This window comes from Saccopteryx bilineata, chromosome 5 (genome assembly GCF_036850765.1).
Source record: "Saccopteryx bilineata isolate mSacBil1 chromosome 5, mSacBil1_pri_phased_curated, whole genome shotgun sequence".
Taxonomy (NCBI): domain Eukaryota; kingdom Metazoa; phylum Chordata; class Mammalia; order Chiroptera; family Emballonuridae; genus Saccopteryx; species Saccopteryx bilineata.
In genome coordinates, this window is record NC_089494.1 from 207881595 (window position 1) to 207891127 (window position 9533).

General features: G+C 41.4%; 1 pseudogene; it reads left to right on the forward strand.

Annotated features, from left to right (window-relative positions):
* Positions 1 to 2737: 2737 nt before the first annotated feature.
* On the forward strand, positions 2738 to 5418 carry LOC136306628 (melanoma inhibitory activity protein 2-like; annotated as a pseudogene).
* The last annotated feature ends 4115 nt before the right edge of the window (positions 5419 to 9533 follow it).

The window sequence follows — 9533 nt, forward strand, 5'->3', positions numbered from 1 at the left end:
CCTGAGATCTCACTTGTTATGTAATATAGTAAAACTTTCAAAGACAGTGGCTGTCAATGGATCTATTTCCATTAAAAGAGGTCCTGCAAATCACATCTAAGAATGCTTTCAAAACAATTTGAACAAAAGAAAACTTTTTTAAAAAAGGAAAGAGATATATAAATTATCATAGGATACTGCTAGGCATTATCACAGTAACATAAAGCAAATGTAAGGAAGAGTGAAGAAAAAGCATGGACAGCTCAACTCAGCAGAGCATTCATTCTTAAAAGAAGAGAAAATAAATGTGCCTTTGCCCAAATAAAATGTAAATATAGTGAAGCAATCAAACCAAAAATCCTTGGTTTTGTAGTGAAACCATGGTCCCAAACTCTGTGCTTTAAGGGTGCATCATTATAAATAAATCCTCTCTTAAGTAACACCTCGGTTTTCGTTGACTTCCGTTATCGAAATTTTTGGTTTTTGTCGATTTTCCGCGAAAACATTGTCTCGGTTTTCATTGGTGGCCTGATTTTGTTGGTGTGCCCACGTGACCTCGCTGCTAATGTTGCTAAAACAAAGGTGTTCTCCTGCTCAGTGTGGGGTTGTTTCTCATTGTGTGAGCATCTCCCTGTGCGTCTAGCCAAACAATCCATTGCTTGCCAGTGTTTTTGTGCTCTTTTTAAATTGATTGCAAGTACTAATACAGTAATTGGATTGACATTGATTCATATGGAAATAATTGCCTTGGTTTTCATCGGTTTTGGATTTCGCCAATTGTTTTGAGACAGATTACCTATGAAAACCGAGGCATCACTGTATAGCAGTGGTCCCCAACCCCAGGCCGTGGACCGGTAGAAACGTCAGAATAACAAATTTAAATACAGCCTGAATAATGAGGACATGCTCGTTTCTCCTTTAACTTAGCCCAATAAATATCGTATGTTCGACAATTATATTTAAAAATATCACAGTTTTTACGCCAGTCACATAATTTTATTTTGTGCATTTATCCGTCCCACCCTAAAGGCCAGTCTGTGAAAATATTTTCTGACATTAAACCGGTCTGTGGCCCAAAAAAGATTGGGGACCACTGCTGTATAGGACAGAAAGGCTTATAAAATGTCGAAGTCCTACCACATCGTTTGAAAATGACTTTTCTATAAAGCGTCGACCTGGAAATGATGAGGTTGCCAATTCGAAACCCTGGGCTTGCCTGGTCAAGGCACATATGGGAGTTGATGCTTCCAGCTCCTCCCCCCTTCTCTCTCTCTCTCTCTGTCTCTCCTCTCTCTCTCTCTCTCTGTCTCTCCTCTCTCTCTCTCTCTCTGTCTCTCCCTCTCCTCTCTAAAATGAATTTAAAAAAAGTTAAAAAAAAGAAAATGACTTTTCTAAAAGCAATAGTTCTCACCCAAATGGTTTATTGTACTTAATGTGCACATGTGTGCACACATACACTTGCTGGAGAGAAATCTTAAATATTCAATGTTAGGCTCATCCAAAGGAGGGATTCACAAGGCCTTATGAGGTTTACAAGAAGTTTATTTATGCATCTGCAAAAAGAAGGGCTGAGGCCCTAGTGGCATCAGCAGAGAGCTCCAGGAAGGGGTGTCTGATATAGGGATTGCTGCAGGCACTTGCTGAGGTGAGGTCTGGTGCACCTAGATAGACATGCCCAGATTAGCATATCCTGGTTGTGGCCTTGGTCACAGACTGTCTCCCTTTCCCCAACCCGCAGGCCCCTCCGGAAGGACTTGTCCAAGGCTGCTTCCCAGAAACTTTCCAAGGTGAGAGGGGTTGCTTAAGGGGTGGAGGAGGTGGGGTGAGGGAGATGCTTAATGGGGAAGCTGCCCCAGTGGGGGGTGAGGGCAATTTGAGTTTAAAGGGGCCTTGAGTTTAAAGAAGCCCGTGCCTGTGTGTCCTGCCCGAATTTTTATTTTATTATTATTACTTTTTTTTGAGAGAGAGAGAGACAGACAGACAGACAGAAACATCAAGCTGCTCCCGTATGATTCCTAACGGGGGAACTGAACCCGCTACCTCCACACTCTGGGACATTTTTTGCCTCTTTCTCTCAAAATAATAATAATAATAATAATAATAATAATAATAACAACGACAACAACAAACATTCGGGCAGGACACATAGGCGCGGGCCCTGCAGGCCATTTTCTAACTGGCATAAAGGCTGCTGCGGGTTTTCCTGGACCGGCGGGGTCCCCGGGCACAACGCTGTCGGCGCTCCCGTGGGTTCCTACAGGCTCCGGCGGGGCTGCGGGAGGAAAGCGCCGCGGGCTGGGGGGGTCCGGAGCCGGGGAGGCGCCGGCTCAACCGCCCGGCTGCGCCCAGGGCCCCAAGCCTCACTGCCCCAGCCGCCACCGATGGAGGTTGGGGGACAAAGCCCTGTCGTCGGTGCTGAGCGGCCGGCACCACCGCGCAGAGCCTGAGGCCAAACCCTACTTCCACAGCCCCAGAGGCGCGGCTTCGCCAGGTGGAACGCCCGCCCCTTGAAGAGCCGGGCAGGGGACGCGCCTACGGGCCCCGGGAAAGGGGTGGGGGCGGGGGCGGGGCGGGGACATTGACCCCGCCCCGGCGAGCCCCGCCCCCGCCTCTCAGCTGCGGCTAGGCCAAAAGCAAACCAAGGGGTTGGGCACCCAGCAACCTGCCCCGCAGTGGTTAGGTCCTGTTGCTCTTGAGATCTAGGGTTCTGGGCCGGAACTTGCCTGTTCTCTGCCCTTGATTGTGGCCCAGGCAGACCATGGCCGCGCCTGTGTCCCCAAGGCGTATTGGTGCGGTACAGGAACCCAGGAGTGCCCCTCAGCCATCCTGGGCTAGTCCAGGGAAAGCTATGTAGGGTTGTGGCAGCACTGCCTTGAGGACCTTATGAGAAAAGGTCCTACCTAATCCCTATGGTTTTCCATGAGAATTGCTGGTGTGTGCATCTGTTGTTGGATTTTTTGCTGTTTTCTTTTGTGTGTGTGTGTGTGTAAAAGTTTTTTATCGATTAGAAGCTGATTTTTGTGGAAGAACAAAAAGCTTGCTGTAGAACTTTCTACACTAATCAAAGAAAAATGTAAACTACTTGAAAAATTTAGCCTCGTACAGAAAGAATATGAAAGCTGAGGAGTATTAAAGGGTTCCAGCTTTGAGAAGGAGTCCTACAGAAGCTTCTTTTTGGAGCAGTCTGTGAAAAGCTGGAGAGTTCCAAATCTGAATTTGAGGATGAAATGCTCTTTTTAGAAAAACAGGTAAAGGAAGAGAAATCTGAACATTCTGAATAAGATGAATTGATGGTAGATATTTTTTTAAAAGTATGCAGTCTATAGAAGATGAATCAAAATCATTCAAACCACAAGTAGCTGAAGCCAAAACTACCTTCAAAATATGTCGAATGAATGGAAAACAACTTAAGATAGCTTGAGTGAAAATTCCCAACTTCAGGAAAGACAGAAACAGCTTTTACAAGAAGCAGAATAATGGAAAGAACAAGTGAACTTTAGCCGAAAATAACAGTTGAAGATTTCAAAGTATATGCAAAACAAGTTCTATGTGATAAAGAAAATCAGATCAAGTTGCTGGCTGAATATTTGCTAAAGATGCAAGATTGGGCTGCTTTGCTTGGAGAAGAGGTAATGGATGATAACTTGCAGATGAAGAGTGATTCAGAAAATGGTGCACTCTTAGATAATCAAACAAAAAGAACTTTAAAGAAGCTGATTTATGCTGCTAAGTTAAAGGCTTCTTTTAAAACCCTGGAAGGAGAAAGAGACCAATATATACTCAAGTAACTGAAGTAGATAAAACAAAGGAAGAGCTGTACAGTGTACTAAAAATCTCAAGAATGCTCTGGCTGCATAGCTCAGTTGGATAGAGTGTCCCAGATTCGCCAAGGTTGCAGGTTCCATCCTGGGTCAGGGCACATAGAAGAATCACCCCATGAGTGCATAAATGAGTGGAACAACAAATTAATGTCTCTCTCTCTCTCACTCTCTCTCTTTCTCTCCCTCCCTCTCCCCCTCTCTCCCTTCTTCTCTTTCTAAAATCAATAAATTGAAAAAAAAATAATCTTCAGACTGAATAAGCATCTCTACAGTCAGAAAATGAACATCCTGAAAACGAGAATCAAAAGCTTCAGCACAAAGTTAAAGTAATGTCTGAACTGTATCAAGAAAATGAAATGATAATTCACAGGAAATTAACAGTTGAAGAAAATTGCCAGTTATAGAAAGAAGGAAAACAGTCTAAAGCAGATGAAAAGATCAGCCATGCAGCAGAAGTGCTAGAGACCTATAAGTGAGCCAAAGATCTTGAGTAATTGGAGAGAACCATAGATTGTTATCAAGAGCATATTATTTTATTTCCCATGAGAAACAAAGAATATGACAATTGGTTGGTAGCATGGATGGCTAAAAGAAAACTCAATGATTTAAAGAGAGAAACTTCTTACCTTAGACAAAAATTAACTGCAACAGAGTTTAAATTTGAACTTTTAGAAAAAGATCCTTATGCACTTGGTGTTCCAGATACAGCATTTGGCAGAGACTGTTTCCCATATGGTCCCTTACCATTGGGTTGACTTTCATCTGAAAAAAGAGCTTTTCTTTTCTCTGTAAAGGGTCCACTCACACTCTCGCCTTTGTTTCCAGGGGGAAGAGGGAGAGGCTCAAAAGGCGCAGGGAATCCTCAGGACCATGGGATTACTAATGAAAGAGGAGAATCAAATCAAACTGGGATATGTTCACTGATTCTCACAGGGCACCTTCTCATACCGGATCCCTTTCAACTTCATTGGAACAGGATCATTGGATGATGATTTCCCCCATTAAGACAAACATCCTCAAAGGCTAGACAGATTTTATTCTAATACTGGTAGACTGTCTGGACCAGCAGAACAAAGAAGTGTTAATATACCATCACCAGATAAAGTAGATGGGCCAAAGTCTATGGAAATGGAATCCAGTAGAAATGACAGTGAAGATGTGCTGGATAATTTAAATGTGCCAGTGTCTCTCTCCCCACCAAGAGTGAGAAAACTGCTCCTGGCTTTGTTCCTCCAATCAAAGGTCCGTTTTTTCCAATGGATGCAAGGGGCCCATACACGAGCAGAGGTCCACCTTTTCCTTCACCCCCAGGAAGCAGGTGTTAAGCTTTCTGTGATTACGTTCCTCCACGGGACTTTCCTGGTCCATCACCTCCTTCATCTGCAAAGAAAAACGGCTGTTGGCAGAGAGCCTTTTCTCATTCTCTTGCCTCAAGAGCTGGATTCTTTCCTCTGCCTTCACCCCACAGCCTGAAAGTAGAAGTGAGTTCCCATCACTGTTGACTCTGACTTCAAGTGAATCTACTACTAAATCAACAACCAGAACCACAAGAAACTTGACATATTTTTGGTCTTTTTTCAAAAGTCATTTTGATTTCTCTTATTTTCAGATCAAGTAATGGCTGTTACTTAAGTGATTGTACTTACACTCAGTTTGGAGCTAGATGGAATTACATTCTCAGAATAGTATTTTGTAAATAAAGATGATTTATATATGAAAAAATAAATTCAGGGAGTGCTTAAGTGTATGAAATGGCATTTTAGCCCATAGAAAAAAATTTTAACTTGGGAAAGGTCACGTTAGTGGACAACAAACAAAAATGAACCATATAGACCTATATTATTTCTTAACTAAGATGGGAAATTATTTATTTTCATATTAACAAAGAGTAAATATCTAACCAGAGAAGTATACTCATGATCAAAACAGATTTATCATGATTAAGCAGTTGGTGGATGAGAAAAATTTTTGTCCGTTACCATATATTGCACAAAATGCCATGTTAATTGGCTCTTTATAAAGGTCATTCATTCTTTTGAACATTGTAGAAGACAAGGCAATTGGAAGGAAACTTCCTTTGCATAATTAATATTCTGTATAAGTTGTACAGAAAACCAAGCAATTATAGGCACTTGGATTTTGCAGTGAAGACATGGTTGTCCCCTGGCCTTTTCTTAAGGGCTCAGCATTATAACCCCAATTATAGCTGGGAGAAATCACCCCAGTCCATTCTACATGATGATTTGTGAAGCCTGGCCTTCTCAAAGGGATGTTTAGTTTCAGGCTTCAAAATTAATCCCATCAGATTATTTGGTCACTATCCCTAAAACTGTTAAAGTTGTAATAACTCAAAGCAGATAACAAGATTTTTGAAATCATAGGACACAAGTTCTCAGATTTTTAATTTGATTATGAACAAGTAAATAGAATTCATTTCTCCAGTCAATATTTATGGAATTTCTACTATATGCCAAGCTTTGATCTGGGCACTGAGAGCCAATGATGGGCAAGACACGAGTTCTGCCCTCAGAGCACTTAGTTCACTCTTGTAGGAACAAAGACACAAAATAACAAACGTGTGATTAGTGTTACGAAAGGAACAAAGCAGTATGAGAGGATGGAGGCTGTTGGGGTGTTGGGTGACAGCGCTGTCTCCTCAGCCCTATCTCATTCCCACACACTAGTCTCTGCTTTCTCCCACTCTGCAGGGGGAACTTCCTCCGCCTCTCCGTCCCACAGCCCGTGAAGAGGGTTACTCCTCTACTGCACATCTTCCTGATTTAAGAAGCTGAAAAAGAAACATATACAAATTCTTGGACGGAGAAATTGGACCATTTTGGATCAGGGGATGCAACCCCTAGTGCAATCAACTATAGGCAAGACAGAGACATTTAGAAAAGGAAAAATAAAGTTTACTTACAGAGAGTACAAGGGAACAGACTTCCCAAATTAAAACAAAAAGCATGTATTTTTTTTAAAAAAGGAACTCAAGTTACCAAGACTGTGACAGTTCCATTAGTCTGCTTATGGTGGGAAAACAGGAACTTTCCCACATGTTATGTTTCATAAAGGTCATGATGTGTCTCTAGATACCCACATAGCAAAAATCAGGGATAAAATTGTTTTAGTTAGTGAGTCCAGGTTTAGAGGAAATAGTCAAGCCTTCGTTATTTTGGAGATCAGAACCAGTCGGATTGACTTCAGTCTTTTTGGTTTATCTCCGGCTGCAGAGCTTTGCTTGTTCTCGATGTGATGTGGAAGTCCTCAGTCACAGGAAGCAGGGCCAGCTACAGACATAGCAGCCAGGGACCCTCTTCACCTAAAGGAGGTGTTGAAGGGAGTCTCTCCGAACTGAATAGATTTTCAAAAGAAATTGTTTACTGCTGCCTAGACATGCTAAACCTGATTAAGCTTAATTATATAGCCATTATTAAGTTTTCACACTTGACCAGTGCATTATATAAAGCACTTTTATGCCTATCTACACATTCAATCCTCAAAGCCCTGTGAGAAAAGAATACAAGTTAAAACTTACTAAGCACTTCCTATATGTTCCCTCCAGTTATTGGTCACATCCCAAGAGCCATCCACTGTTCTAACACATTCACATGTATTACCTATTCATTCATTTAAGTCTCATAATGTTCCTATGAACATAATGTGTGATTATTATCCTTATTTTACAGGTAATAAGATCAAGGCACGCAGAGGGTTAGTCATTTGCCCCAAGTCACACAGCTGGAAAGTGGAGCAGTTGGAATCTGATCCCAAGTAGTCCAGCTCTGGAGTCCATGTCCTATAGGCCTCACTAGAAATGAGTGTTATTCCAATTTAAAGATGACAAAATAGTCAGTACACGGAGATTAAGTGACTTGCACAAGGTCATAACAGAATGTGAAGCTGAAATTTTAAATCAAGTCTTTTGACTTCAAGCCAAGTTTCTTTCAGTTATAATAGCAGCAGTAACAACAGTTAACTATATAAGGCTTCCTTTATGCCATGCACTGTTCTAAACACTTTACATATGCTAACTAGTCTAATCTGCACCACTATGGCATGGGTACAGTTATTATTCCTATTATACAGAGGAAGAAATTGAGGCACTGTAGTTAAATCACTTGCCCGGGGGCACACAGCTGGAAAAGGGCAGAGTCTGGATTCAGACTCGGGCAGTTTATCTCCAGAATCTAGACTCCTCACTAGGACTTCACACTTCTTTCGTGTGCTCTACAACCATCCTCTCAGTAGGTTCAGCAAGGGGAAAGAGGGAAGGCAAAGACACCAGTGCTGACTGGTTATACTGTGATAGATCATGCAATTGCTAAAATATTGATATTTATCGCCCTTCTCACTCAGGCCTGTCCTTATGGGACAATTATACTTCGCATTAGCTTGCCCATGACTTGCTTTGGCCATTGAAATGTGAATGGAAGTGATGTCATTTCTAAGCAGTTCTAAGAGTCGCTGGGAAGCTCTACCATCTTTTCCCTTCGCCACGAGACCTGCCTGAACTAGACAGAGGTTGCTTCTTCAGTACTGCTCCTGGAATACAGTTTTGGAGCAGAGCACAGCTGGCATGCTGAGGATATAAACATGACCAAGAAGTACCCCGTGGATGTTGTAAGCTATTGAAATTTGGGAGTCATTTGTTTCCATAACATAACTCAGTCTAGGAAGACTTACATTTTAAAAATTGTTTCACTCTTCACAAAAACCCTATTAGGTAGGTAGATATAATTAGTTCCAGAAAGAAACTGAAATTCAGTTTCAATAATTTTCTCAGTGGTATGAACTCAATATTCTAATTTTCCCAAATTTATATATTGAAGCCCTACCCACAAATGTGATGGTTTTTGGAGGTGGGGTGGGCTTTGAAAAGTAATTAGGGTTAGATGCAGTTATGAGGGTGGGGCCCATGATGGGATTAGTGCTGTATAAGAGATACCAGAGAGCTTTTCTCTCTCTCTCTCTCTCTCTCTCTCTCTATATATATATATATATATATATATACACACACACACACACACACACACACATACAGCAAGAAGAAGTCATTATAAGCACACAAGATGTCAGCAGTCTACAAACCAAGAGAAAAAGCCTTAGAAGGAAATCTACCTTTCTAGCACCTTGATCTTTGACTTCCTAACTTCCAGAATTGAGAAATAAAATTCTGTTTTTTAAGTCATCCAGTCTATGGTTTTTTTTTTTTATTTTTTTGGTTGTCTGAGCTGACTGAAATTCTCAGAAATTTAGATATGTAGGAGCAAGGGTTTGGACTTAGGTGTGCCTACTCTACTACTTCAAGTATCACAACTATTTGCTCATCTATATTAAATGTTCATATAGGGTAAATGGGAAGTTGACATCAGTGCTCACCAGCTGTGGAACAAAATGTTTCTAATGAACTTAGTCTGCAAGTGAATCACTACTTGCTAAGAAAAAAAATCAATGGGTTAAGTAGCTGCTTAGAAAGACACTGATGTAATGTAATAAATTTTGTACCAACTGTCTGATATTGGTAATTTGATAGCACTTTATACATGGCAGGCAATTACAAAAATAAATTAACTGCATATTATTTCATGGAACATAGCATTCAAAATATTTTTAAGGCCCTGGTCAATTAGTTCAGTGATAGAGCATCAGCCCCACATGTGGAAGTCCTGGGTTCAATTCCCAGTTAGGGCACACAAGAGAAGTGACCATCTGCTTCTCCAACCCTTCCCCTTT